The sequence below is a fragment of the Erpetoichthys calabaricus genome, chromosome 8, assembly GCF_900747795.2.
Source record: "Erpetoichthys calabaricus chromosome 8, fErpCal1.3, whole genome shotgun sequence".
Taxonomy (NCBI): Eukaryota; Metazoa; Chordata; class Cladistia; order Polypteriformes; family Polypteridae; genus Erpetoichthys; species Erpetoichthys calabaricus.
Genome location: NC_041401.2, coordinates 170,164,745 through 170,176,412, shown reverse-complemented (window position 1 = coordinate 170,176,412; position 11,668 = coordinate 170,164,745).

Below are 11,668 nucleotides of genomic sequence, written 5' to 3'. Positions count from 1 at the left end.
GATGCGTCACAGGGCAGCAGCCAATCAGCAGCAAGGAGATATGAATAACACTCTCGGATTGGCTACTTTCACCATTCCAAGCCGCGTTTTCCTCTACGGTCGCTTGGTGTTCTCTCTACCGTACAGCATTGCCATGAAAAAAGCCATAAAAAATTGTGGAGGATATTTGCGGTTTCTGCTAACAATTATTAGTTAGGTTCTAAGGAAAATCTGCGAACGACTGAGGCCGCAAACTCTGAACCGCAACTTCGTGGGGGTCGACTGTAATAACAATAAGCAAAGTACAAGTGAATATTGGCAACCCTACAACCTGATAAATGCTGATGGGTAGTTTCAGGCGGCACACAGACTGGTTAATTACTTAAAATGTCTCTAGTTAAGTCCTTATTTTTGGTCAGCTTTCTTCAGAACAGGCCGCATGCCTGTCTCAATATGGCTGCTGAGCTGCGCTCTCATCGTGTTGTCCTTTTCAATTAATGGTGTGTGAGGTGCTCCTTCATCAGTTGGTAAGAGGAAGAGCTAGGGTGGAGTAAAGCAAGCAAATTTATAGATTCTCTGTCCAACCCCTACAGTCAATAGGACGTCATGGTACTTAAAGGCTTCTGACACAAGCCAATTCCAAACAGCCATACTTCAGACCAATGGGGCACAGAATACCTTCACGCCTGCCCCCAAACCATTTGTTGAGCTGATGTTTGCCAGCTGGGCAGTCTGGCTTTCCTGTGGGGGTTGACTGAGAGAGCCCTGCAGAGAATCACTTGCCAAACTGGTTTGTGGCACTCACACCAACCCAGTCGTAAAATTACAAAGAGACTCAGCCCTAAAAGGGGGTGGGGGTACTTAACCATACAAATAGAGACACACAGAATATTTATCAACTTGTATGCAAAATTTCACACCACAACAGCTTGCATCTCTCTTTTTTTAATTTTCTTTTCTTTTCACTGCACTCTTACATTTAATGGCCGGCCACGTGGATTTTTTTTGCAACCTAACCAGGAATCTAATTCTCTGAAAGTTTTTTATTTAAGTCCGATTGGGTAAGATTTATGGTTTTGAGGAACAAAATGGGGTAAAAGGTATGTGCTGAACACTGGGTTGCTGTACTGAAGGTGAAAATGTGGGCTTGTCTTGTTATTAATAATTTTTTCTCTTGCATGTACAAGGACCACTTTGTGAACAGGACCCCTAGACGCGCACACATCCAAGTCACCAAGATGGTAGATCAGAGCAGGCCAAGATCCTTCAAAAGTTTACCAGTGGCCACATTCTCAGACCAATGGGCTTCAGCAGAGGACAGAATCTTATATGTTTTACTCTTTAAGTGCCTGATCATCTCACTGTCTGTTCACTCACGTGCTGACACTGTGCATGGCTTCTCAGGATAGCTGTACCCCTGCTGACAGCATCTCTCCTTTCCCAGGTCCATGTGGCCCCACCAAAACTTTCATTCCAATAACACCGCTGCTCCTTTCACTATTGCCTGTTTTACATCGACAGCCCCAAACCCCATGACCTGGGATGACAGCTTCATTCTCACTCACATTCATTCCACAATGACGATTTCTCCAATAGAGATATGCCAGGCTAACAGCATGGACCATTTTAATTCTACCCTAAATAAATTGCAGAAGCACAGAAGCATCCTATTCTTCAGCGTATCTGCATTCTTTATTAAACTTTACTTTTCTCTGTTTTCTTCTCCAGATTTTCTGCCGTGGCATTATGACCAACATCACCACCTGGTCAAAGTCCTGTGCAGCTGCCTGTGATATTTGAACTGGCCATGAGACCCACATGAGACTTTCTTTCTTTCTTTCTTTCTTTCTTTCTTTCTTTCTTTCTTTCTTTCTTTCTTTCTTTCTTTCTTTCTTTCTTTCTTTCTTTCTTTCTTTCTTTCTTTCTTTCTTTCTTTCTTTCTTTCTTTCTGTTTAATACAACACAATTGCAGAACATATCTCTCTTCTCCATCTTCTCTTCTTCACTTCTCCCTGGTGTGAGTTATCCAGCTCCTCTTCCAGGTCCGACTCTCTTGTACTGAAGCAGAGCTGCTCCATTTATCCAGGACCCGGGTGTCACAACACTGTCCCTTGGCTGCACTTCTGCATTAGGTAGAAGTCCCATGAAGTAGGATCCATTAATTGCTTCAGCACCCATGGAACCCAACAGAGCTGCACCACAGGACTACAGTTCCCAATATGAACTGAGGGTTTCCAAAGAGGTACCATAACCAGGGAACTGAAGTAAATTGCCTCCCCTGACCTTCCATTGTATTGGCATCCCAGGCACTTAAGGATCCTTTATCAAGGCCATCTGGGATGCCAGCTTATCTATTCCGATCCATCTTCCGGCTGTCGCAGGCACCATCCTGCCCATTTGGTAGCTCAGCCTGCCATCCTGATAAGGAATCTTGAATTGGCCCAGCCCATGTCTGCCATCTCATTCCTTTAATAAGCCCACCTCATTCTTCTCATCCTGTCTATTTCATGCTCTCATTCATTCTTCTCACCCTGTCTGTTTCATGCCCTCATTCATTCTTTCCACATTGACCATTTCATTCTCATTTGTTTTATTTGTGTCCATTTCAATATCACTCTTTTCTCACTCTTGCTTATTTGTTTCCGTCTGTATATACATGTTGATCATTTCACATTGGGCCTTATTGTTTTGTGTTTATACTTGGGGTCTCTCCATAGGTTGCTGGTTGCTTTTCCCCAATTTTGTTCTCATTTAGAGGTCTCTCTCTCTCATCCAGTGAGGGATACAGGCTGTGAAACAAAAGTGGAGAGACCAGCCTCTCCAGACAAAACAAGCATCTCTGTTTCTGGAAAACAACGGTGACAAGCCATTGCCTGCCTGCCACAGCAGGACAACACAAGCCATCTGTCATCAGCCAAGAATAACCTTAAATATTAAAAGGCCATCAGTGCAGATGGTAGCAAAGCTAATGTGGCTCCATGGAGCTCTTGGCTGTGTCTCCAAAGTAATTATTCCTGTAACAGTCAGCAGAAGTAGAATATGGAGGATGGTGTAACCACCAGGGGGCACTTATTATACCACAATCTACAACTTCTTTAAATTTGTTCATATTTATTTAAACACTTAAGGTGTGACCTTTGGCCCTGTGACAGTTTAAAATGAAAAAAGGAGAACAAAGAAATAAGAGTTGAGGACCCACAGGATGCCCCATTAATTTTTGGTGTCCCATGCATGTCTTGAACAAAAGATTGGTGTAAGGCCTGTGAAAAACAGGGGGCGCCATCGAGCCCCAAACCCCAGAAACAAGTGTATAAGAGGTAGTCACTCGGGAAACTGCTGAATCTCCCAGGCAATGATGCTCACCCCAGGATGAGGTTTTGGCTAAACAAGAGGAGCACCTTCAGTAGCAGACTGAGACAATGGCGTTAATCCAGGGAGCGCCATGTGAGGCTGTTTCTACTCTCTGCCTTCAGGCTCTATAATGAGTCACCCCACGGCGGAGGTGGTCTGCTCATTTTGGTCTGAATGGTACTGAGCTGGTCTAGATGACATCTTAACAGACAATGACACTGCGTGCAACAAACTGTACCAAAGCCGGACATCTTGTACTGTGAAAGTATAACTTGTAAGTGCTTGCAATTTGAATTACTTTACATTTAGTGAATACCAAGACTTGGTTAAATCTGCTTACAGATAAGTCATATTACATTGGCATTTGTACCTTGTGGGCACACCTAAGATATTACAATTCTTGTTACAGTCTATACATGTTTGGGCCTATTTCTATCTATCGATCTATCTATCTATCTATCTATCTATCTATCTATCTATCTATCTATCTATCTATCTATCTATCTATCTATCTATCTATCTATCTATCTATCTATCTATCTATCTAATAGTGCCTTTTCTATCTATCTATCTATCTATCTATCTATCTATCTATCTATCTATCTATCTATCTATCTATCTATCTATCTATCTATCTATCTATCTATCTATCTATCTATCTATCTATCTATCTATAGTGACATTTCTGGTATAATCAAGGTCAATGGTGGTTTGTGCGCACCTTTCAGTGTCAGAAGAGGAGTCAGACAGGGCTGCTCTTTGTCCGGTATGTTGTATGCTCTGGAGTTGGAACCTTTCCTGGTGCACCTGAGGAAGGTGCTGACTGGTCTCACCATCCCCAACTGCAACATGGACCCTGTGAAAGTCACGGCTTATGCTGATGATCTCGCAGTTGTCATCTCAGGCCAAAAGGATTTGGACAAACTAACTGACTGTCTGCGGAATTACAGTAAAGCGTCATCGGCCAAAATTAACTGGAATAAAAGCAGTGCAGTGCTGGTTGGGAACTGGACAGGATGTAGTCCTCCTCGACTGGAAGGGGGTCTGCAGTGGACCACTGGGGGTTTCCTGTACTTGGGAGTCCATCTCGGAGATGACCACTACATCCAAAAGAACTGGGAGGGTCTGTTGGACAAGGTTACAGCTCGGCTCGTTAAGTGGAAGTGGATACTCCCTCAGTTATCTTATAGAGGACGGATGCTGGTAATTAATAACCTGGTGACCTCCAGCCTGTGGCACAAATGTATTTGTCTGCAACCTCCACCTGTGCTTGTTCAGCAGATACAAGAAGCAATCATGGATTTCTTTTGGAATGGTACCCATTGGATACGGAAGGGCGTTGTATTCTTGCCGTTGGATGAAGGCGGACAAGGACTTATTGACATTACCAGCAGGATTGCTGCTTTCCGCCTTCAGACTATTCAGAAACTGCTGTACCCTGTTGAGCAGAGCCAGTGGATGAACTTGGCCGTACTTTTCTTTAAACAGGCCAGGCATATGGGACTTGGTAAAAGTTTACTGCTCTGCCATTTTGATAAGATCGGGACTTTACATGTGCCAGAGTTTTATAAAAGCCTTCTAGCAGCGTGGCAACTGCTGTCGATCAAAAAGGACTGTGATGACCTTTCCTCTTTTTGAGTCCTTAATGAACCGCTGCTCTACAATCCTGCTGTTGGCACTGCTACTGGACTTTCTGAAAACTTTATTCATCATTTCATAATACATAGAATAACCACAATAAAAGACATAATTGACTGGGAAAATTACACTTGGAAAAGTGCACAGGTGGTAGCAGAGGAGACAGGAGTGCACTCAGTGCGCCTCATGGAGAAGTTTCTGTGTCGGATACAATCATCACTGGACAGGGAATCCATGACACTCCTGCACAGAATGTTCACCTCACGATTGAAACCAAATGATGAAACACCTTTTCCAACGCTTACTGTATCTCCAGCTGTTGAACTGAGGGACAGTGAGACTGAAGTTTTAGCCTTACGTTCTCTTGAGGCGTTATCTCTGCCTACGGTGCCAGGGAAGCAGCTCTACAGAATGTGCGTGAAGGTGAACAACCTGGAACAGCTGAGGACACGAAGACACAACACACCTTGGAGAGACAAACTCGGAGCCCCTCAAGGACTGAACCCCCGCCTGGAGGTCGTTGTACAAACCACCATTGGCCAGTAGGGTGGGAGACCTGCAGTGGAGGTTGGTGCATGGGATATTAGCGGTGAACTCCTTCTTATCGATTATATGTCCGGGGGTTTCTGATTGCTGCCCTTTTTGTGGTCTGAGGGAAACTGTTTATCATGCTTTTATGTACTGTGAGAGACTCAAGACCTTCTTTAGTGTAATTGAAAGAATAGTAGAAGGACTGGGGGTCCCGTATAATAGCACAGTGTTTGTGTTTGGGGTGAGAATTACAAGACAAACAAGAGAAAATATGATCTTAATTAATTTTATTATCGGACAAGCTAAACTGTCAATATGGAAGACCCGTAAAAACAAAATTACTGGGAGTGGGACTGAAGATGTTGTTGTTTTTTTTAGAAAAGTGTGTGAAAGTAGAATATTAGTGGATTTTAATTTTTATAAGTCTACAAATAATTTAGCACAGTTTAAAGAAGTGTGGTGCATAAATAATGTACTTTGTAAATGTGATGAAGATTATTATTTACAATTTGTGCTCTGATTTTGGTGTTTTGTTTTTTACTTATTTATAACTTTGGGATAATAAAGAATATGAAGGATAAGTGGGATTGGAGGGTGGAAACAATGGGAGGGATTAGATTAATATATATATAGATTTTATTCTAAAGAACAATTTGAGTATGTAATGTTTAGAAACTGAATATTCATAAATAGGAATGTGTGTATATGTTTTCTGTATGACTTAAGATTGAGTTTGGTTTACTGTTATGATTTATTTTCTGTGTTTATTAAATAAAGTTTGTTTTTTTTTAAAAAAAAAAAAAATCTATCTATCTATCTATTGGTTATATAGTGCCTTTCATATCTATCTATCTATCTATCTATCTATCTATCTATCTATCTATCTATCTATCTGTCTATCTATCTATCTATCTATCTATCTATCTATCTATCTATCTATCTATCTATCTAATAGTGCCTTTCATATCTATCTATCTATCTATCTATCTATCTATCTATCTATCTATCTATCTATCTATCTATCTATCTATCTATCTATCTATCTATCTATCTATGTTGGTTTCCACAATTTTTGAAATGCCATATAGGTATTTATAGGTTGGACCAATGGCAGCCAACATGTACATTTTTTGTGATAATTGGTTCAGCTGTTTTTACGTTATTAGCGAACAAACAAACAAATAAACAAACATACAGATGTCATCTGAGGGCTGAAATTAGGTTGTTAGCATGCAAAATGGATAAATAATATCAACCAAAGCTGAACAATTCAAAAGACAGGCAGAGGGTATTACTATTTTATTAATATTAGATTAGATTTGTCCCCTAGGAAAAAATTTACAGAAGTTCAAGAGAACAAAAAAGGTGGGTGTTTATATATATATATATATATATATATATATATATATATATATATATATATATATATATATATATATATATATATATATTGTGGAGGATTGCCGGCTTTCCAGTCCGGCCCTCACCCCCAGGCCGCTAGGAGGAGCCCTCCGGACAGCATATTGGTGCCCCGAATTCCAGCAGGGCCTCATGGACTCTGTAGTTTTTATACACAGCCCTGCTGGATACCTTGGGGGCCGCCAGGAGTCGCTGCGAAGGGCCTCATGGACTCTTTTCTGCCCTATAACCCGGGAGTGCATCCCAGTCACGTGACTGGAAGAAGCGATGTGCTCCCGGGATGAAGAAAAGGACTTTGCCCTGACCCGGAAGGAAAACGGACTTGTGGGTTTGGCTTAGAGCCACTTCCGGGTCAGGGGCTTTAAAAGCACTCTGGGTGAGCCCAGACATTTGAGCTGAGCTGGGAGGTAGGGTGGCGACGTGTCTGGGAGTGGAGGAGTTTTATTGAGAAAGAGTTTATTGTTAGTATATGAGTGTGGTGTGGAGAGTGCTTTGTGCACCGTACGATAATAAAAATAATAGTTATTGTACTTTCACCTGGTCTCAAGAGTGGTACCTGAGGGTTCGAGAGGTGGATACGAGCATCTACTGCTACAATATATATATATGTATAATATATATACAGTACTATATACTGTTCATTGCATTCGTAGTCTGAGTCCCGACCTGAATTGTGTGGGTGCAACTGAAGAGGGCACCATGGTGGATGTTTGCCGAGGGCAGACCAACCACAAGTGTTACCTGGTATGTAACCACCCATACAATCAGGTTGGGACTCAGACTACGAATGCAATGAATGTAATTACTCCGGACCTACGGGCTGTCAAATAAACGAACCACACACCATGGCGCAGCGTAAAGGGGCTTTGTCTCTGATGCTGACGTCTGAGGTTTGATCCCTGAGAGGGGAGCAGTAGAGTGTGTACGCCTGATGAGCCCAAATGAGGGCGAAACACGTGTCGTGCACTCTTTGCATTATTTGACAGTAAACTATGCAACTGTATACTGTATACATTGTGGCCGGCCAGGGTGCCCAGAGTGTGGAAGGACTGAGAGGGAGAGAATCATCAGGACAGTTTCTTCCCCGGGCTGATAGAGGGCGGCCCCCTTGGTTTCCAGTGGGGCCACGGGTTATGAGCATAGGCCACCGTTAGGAGGTTCATGGACCTTTCCAGGGCATAATTTGGTCACACTTCTGCCACACCAGGAAGTGTGGCCGGAAGAGGCTCGTTAGGCACCTGGAGTCCTTCCGGGTGCCCTATTAAAAGGGGCCAGTCCCACCATTCAGAGGCCAGAGTCGGGAGGAGAAGACAAAGCCTGAGAAGAAGTGGAGGTGGATGGACTGGCGGCAAGAAGGGACTGAGTATTAGTGTGGTGTTGGTAATTTGTGCACTTTTGCTGTAAATAAATACGGGTGTTGAGTTGAACCTGTGTCCTGTCTGTGTGTGTCTGGGTGGTGTCACAACATATATATGAAAAACAATAAAAAAACTCCTTAAAACACATATAAGACCTTCAGGATTGGATTATGATGAGTGGTTGCCATCAATAACAGGCTTGTAGTTGGCAGTAAGATGTGAGGCCCTTCTGGTGGTCCAGATGTAACGCAGGTTTACATTTAAAGACATTCACATTTAAATACAGCCGGCCCAGCTTGCTGTGACCACCAAAAGAACATGCTGATAGAAGTCTGCCTTGCTGAAGGCACCAGTGTTCAGAATGACTCATCTTTGGAACGTTCAGAATGGATTTCTGTTGCTGAATTTAAATACAGGTATGAACAAGATGATGCAATCAGTCGGTAATATGGACAAATTAAGATTACATTTTGAAGTGTTTATCACACATTTCAGCCTTAATTGCAATATGCTCCATTTTTTGTGTTTTTGTCTGCCCCTCATATATGTGTATGTATGTATATATATTATATATATATATATATATATATATATATATATATATATATATATATATATATATATATGCACCGTGGCGGATGTTAGCAGATTGCTGGCCAACCACAAGCGTTACCTGGTAGGTAACCACCCATACAATCAGATTGTGACACAGACGACGAATGCCGTGAATGTAATTACCCCGATCTACATGCTATCAAATAAACGAACCACACGCCGTGGCGCAACATTAGGGGCATCGCCTCTGGCGCTGACATCCGAGGGTCGATTCCCGAAAGTGAGGGCAGTGGAGTGTGTATCAGAATGAGGGCGAAACACGTGTCGTGTACTCTTTGCATTTATTTGACAGTAAACTATTTCAACCATATATATATATATATATATATATATATATATATATATATAGTTTTACTGTCAAATAATGCAAAGAGTACGCGACACGTGTTTCGCCCTAATTCTGGGCTCATCAGGCGTACACACTCACTGTACTCCTTCTCGGGAATTGAACCTCGGACGTCAGCCCCTAACGTTGCACCACGGCGTGTGGTTCATTCATTTGACAGCATGTAGATCGGGGGTAATTACATTCATGGCATTCGTAGTCTGAATCCTGGTAGGTAACCACCCATACAATCAGATTGTGATTCAGACTACGAATGCCATGAATATATATATATATATATATATATATATATATATATATATATATATATATATATACAGTGGTGTGAAAAACTATTTGCCCCCTTCCTGATTTCTTATTCTTTTGCATGTTTGTCACACAAAATGTTTCTGATCATCAAACACATTTAACCATTAGTCAAATATAACACAAGTAAACACAAAATGCAGTTTGTAAATGGTGGTTTTTATTATTTAGGGAGAAAAAAAAATCCAAACCTACATGGCCCTGTGTGAAAAAGTAATTGCCCCCTGAACCTAATAACTGGTTGGGCCACCCTTAGCAGCAATAACTGCAATCAAGCGTTTGCGATAACTTGCAATGAGTCTTTTACAGCGCTCTGGAGGAATTTTGGCCCACTCATCTTTGCAAAATTGTTGTAATTCAGCTTTATTTGAGGGTTTTCTAGCATGAACCGCCTTTTTAAGGTCATGCCATAGCATCTCAATTGGATTCAGGTCAGGACTTTGACTAGGCCACTCCAAAGTCTTCATTTTGTTTTTCTTCAGCCATTCAGAGGTGGATTTGCTGGTGCGTTTTGGGTCATTGTCCTGTTGCAGCACCCAAGATCGCTTCAGCTTGAGTTGACGAACAGATGGCCGGACATTCTCCTTCAGGATTTTTTGGTAGACAGTAGAATTCATGGTTCCATCTATCACAGCAAGCTGTCCAGGTCCTGAAGCAGCAAAACAACCCCAGACCATCACACTACCACCACCATATTTTACTGTTGGTATGATGTTCTTTTTCTGAAATGCTGTGTTCCTTTTACGCCAGATGTAACGGGACATTTGCCTTCCAAAAAGTTCAACTTTTGTCTCATCAGTCCACAAGGTATTTTCCCAAAAGTCTTGGCAATCATTGAGATGTTTCTTAGCAAAATTGAGACGAGCCCTAATGTTCTTTTTGCTTAACAGTGGTTTGCATCTTGGACATCTGCCATGCAGGCTGTTTTTGCCCAGTCTCTTTCTTATGGTGGAGTCGTGAACACTGACCTTAATTGAGGCCAGTGAGGCCTGCAGTTCTTTAGACGTTGTCCTGGGGTCTTTTGTGACCTCTCGGATGAGTCGTCTCTGCGCTCTTGGGGTAATTTTGGTCGGCCGGCCACTCCTGGGAAGGTTCACCACTGTTCCATGTTTTTGCCATTTGTGGATAATGGCTCTCACTGTGGTTTGCTGGAGTCCCAAAGCTTTAGAAATGGCTTTATAACCTTTACCAGACTGATAGATCTCAATTACTTCTGTTCTCATTTGTTCCTGAATTTCTTTGGATCTTGGCATGATGTCTAGCTTTTGAGGTGCTTTTGGTCTACTTCTCTGTGTCAGGCAGCTCCTATTTAAGTGATTTCTTGATTGAAACAGGTGTGGCAGTAATCAGGCCTGGGGGTGGCTACGGAAATTGAACTCAGGTGTGATACACCACAGTTAGGTTATTTTTTAACAAGGGGGCAATTACTTTTTCACACAGGGCCATGTAGGTTTGGATTTTTTTTCTCCCTAAATAATAAAAACCATCATTTAAAAACTGCATTTTGTGTTTACTTGTGTTATATTTGACTAATGGTTAAATGTGTTTGATGATCAGAAACATTTTGTGTGACAAACATGCAAAAGAATAAGAAATCAGGAAGGGGGCAAATAGTTTTTCACACCACTGGCAAGCGGCTGGGGGGTGGCACCCTATAGGGGCCTGTGGTCACCGCCAGGGGGTGCCCCAATGCCTGAGGAGCCCTGGCCCTCAGCACTTCCGCCACACCCGGAAGTGCTGAGGGGAAGAAGACCAGGGACACCCGGAGAGCTTCTGGGTGCGCAGCCAGTAGTTCCACCACACTGGGGAGTGCTGGCGGAAGCTAATCGGGAGGCACCTGGAGCACGTCCGGGTGTGTATAAAAGGGGCCGCCTCCCTCCATTCGATGGCTGGATTTGGGTGGAAGTGGACGGAGCTCGGAGGAGAGGAGTGGACGCAGTCAGAAGACAGAGAAAGGCATTGTGAAATGCCTGGATTTTGTAGGAGTATTGGGTTGTGTGTGTGCACTGTAAATAGTAAATTATGATTAAACGTGTGTTGGTTGGTGAACCATCGGTGTCTGCCTGTCTGTGTCCAGGTCATACTCCACAATATATCTATATATATAAATATGTATTGTAATCGA